This window comes from Odontomachus brunneus, unplaced genomic scaffold (genome assembly GCF_010583005.1).
Source record: "Odontomachus brunneus isolate Ranch 3 - 2012 unplaced genomic scaffold, Obru_v1 Obru_scaffold_383, whole genome shotgun sequence".
Taxonomy (NCBI): domain Eukaryota; kingdom Metazoa; phylum Arthropoda; class Insecta; order Hymenoptera; family Formicidae; genus Odontomachus; species Odontomachus brunneus.
In genome coordinates this window covers 53,088-55,507 of record NW_022639833.1, presented here as the reverse complement: position 1 = coordinate 55,507, position 2,420 = coordinate 53,088, and positions in this window count along the sequence as shown.

The following is a 2,420-nucleotide window of genomic DNA, read 5'->3' as shown; positions in this document are numbered from 1 at the left end:
GTTCAGGATGCATGCGAGTCCTGAGCCGGAGTACGGTTGTCATGGAGCGGTTGACAAACAACAGCTGAGAGAGAGAGTTGTGAAACGGCTAGCGCGCGAACTAGACGTGTGACTCTGTCGAGAATCTAGTTTTCACATTAACGTTTTTTTCTTTTCTATATATTCGAGTTGTTTATTTCCTCCGCGTCCGCGAGTGCGACGTTCTCGACTCGCGAGTGCAACATTTTGGGGGCTCGTCCGGGATTTGAACAACGCGTGTGAATTTTTCTTTTCGTTTCAAACCGGACATTCCGCACGAAGATGTTTCGTGCTTCCACATTGCCAACATTCTCTTTTTGGCAAATTATGAAAAGATTTCGACGTTTTTGTTTTAAAAGAATTTTTTTCTTGAAATTTTCCATTTTGTTCAAATTCATTAATACTTCTTAAAATTTTTCTATTTTCAAAATGAGAATTGTTATAAGGCATTTTCCACCTTTATTTAGATTTAAAGCGAAAAATGTCGCAATAATAAATACGCCGAGGAAAACGCGAGGACAAACGACGATGGCTCAGGAACTTGAAGCAGTTCATTCTCAGGATGCTACGACGCTACAAGCTGTATTGCAAGAGCTCCGGGGAATGCGCGAGGAAAGAGAAAAAGATCGGCAGGAGCTTTAGGAGCTGCGAGATCGTTTGTCCGAACGAAGAAATGAAAACTCCCAGCCAAGTTGTGTAGAAAATAGAGAGAGAAATGATTTAGGCTATAAATTACAGTCGGATGTCTTTGATGGGGGTGCCCCTTTAAACGAATTTTTGTTGCAATTTGATTTGATTGCTAAAGCTAATGGTTGGTCGGATTCGTCTAAGGTCGTAGCACTAGCGTCTTGTTTACGAGGAAAAGCGCGTTCTGTTTTAGAATCTTTTTCGGATTTGCAGAATTTAAAATTCGAGGATTTTAAAGAAAAATTGGAATTGTTTTTCGGAAATAGACTTTCTGTACAGTCTTATTATACTCTTTTCGTCAATCGAAGGCAAAAGTTTGGTAAAGATTTTTCTTCGTTAGGAGCTGATTTAGAACGTTTAGCTCGATTAATTTATCCTGAAAGCTCTTTTGAAACTCGAGATAAAATAGCTTGTGCACAGTTTTTAATTGCTTTAAATGATAATTATTTGAACCAAACTTTACAATTAGAAAATCATAACTCTTTGAAAGTCGTTATGGAAAGAGCTAAAGCTATTAGCAGTATTCGAGAAAATGGATTTCCTAAAGAAACTTTTTCTTTTAAATCTAAATAAAGGTGGAAAATGCCTTATAACAATTCTCATTTTGAAAATAGAAAAATTTTAAGAAGTATTAATGAATTTGAACAAAATGGAAAATTTCAAGAAAAAAATTCTTTTAAAACAAAAACGTCGAAATCTTTTCATAATTTGCCAAAAAGAGAATGTTGGCAATGTGGAAGCACGAAACATCTTCGTGCGGAATGTCCGGTTTTCGAAAACCAACATTCAAAAGAGGACTTACCGAAAGGTACGAGGTCGGTTCGGTAAGGGAAAACAAGACCTCGGCTTTACAAAGTTTCAGTTTTAAGCGTATTCAAGATAAGAATTTTTGTTATCAGGGAAAAATTGATGAAAAGTTGTGTATGTTTAAAGTTGACACAGGTTCGGATATTTGTATTATTAGTGAAAGAATAGTTGGAGTTCCGAGAAAACGGGTTAAAGTCGGAAATAGCTTTTTGTCTTATCCTACTAGGGAAACGTTTTCTATTAATTCCAAGGTTACTGTTACTGTGGAAATAGGTAAATTTTCGCTATCTGTTCGGGACTCGCCTCATATTCTCATAAAGTGTTGTCGCCTTTCGCGATTCCCTCAACTCGACCGACCTGTTCTTCTCGAAGATTCTATTTAGAATTTTCGAGAGGTAAATGATATACAATTTCTGTGTGTGATACCGGTGACCGGCTTCGCCGGTAAACATTCGGCCTCGCGACACTTCGATCTATTGTGTTTGCTCGCTGGTTACTATGGCAATCTTAAATTCGGATCGCGGAATCAAAGATCTACATATCAACAACAAAACAATAAAAGCCTGTCGAGGTGTCGCGAGGCCGAACCAATCACTGATCGCCAGCTTTGGAACCGCGGAGATAAAAGCTCATCCTCTCGATCACGGGCAATCAATCTCGTGCGAATCTCTCACAATAAAAACGTTTGCCGTCTCATCTTGCGCCTATCAGTTTCGCGAGTCTCAGGCTGCCGACCGACTTGGGTCAGGTTCTCAATTACTCTATCGCGAAACGCGACACTCGGAGTCTTCCACCCGCGAAGGCTCCTCTGCGACGAAAACCATTGGTCGAAAGATCGGCACGCACGCCTAGTGAGGACAGAAGATTCGACCAGCAGCGACGGCAGATCCTGAACTCTCTCTATCAAT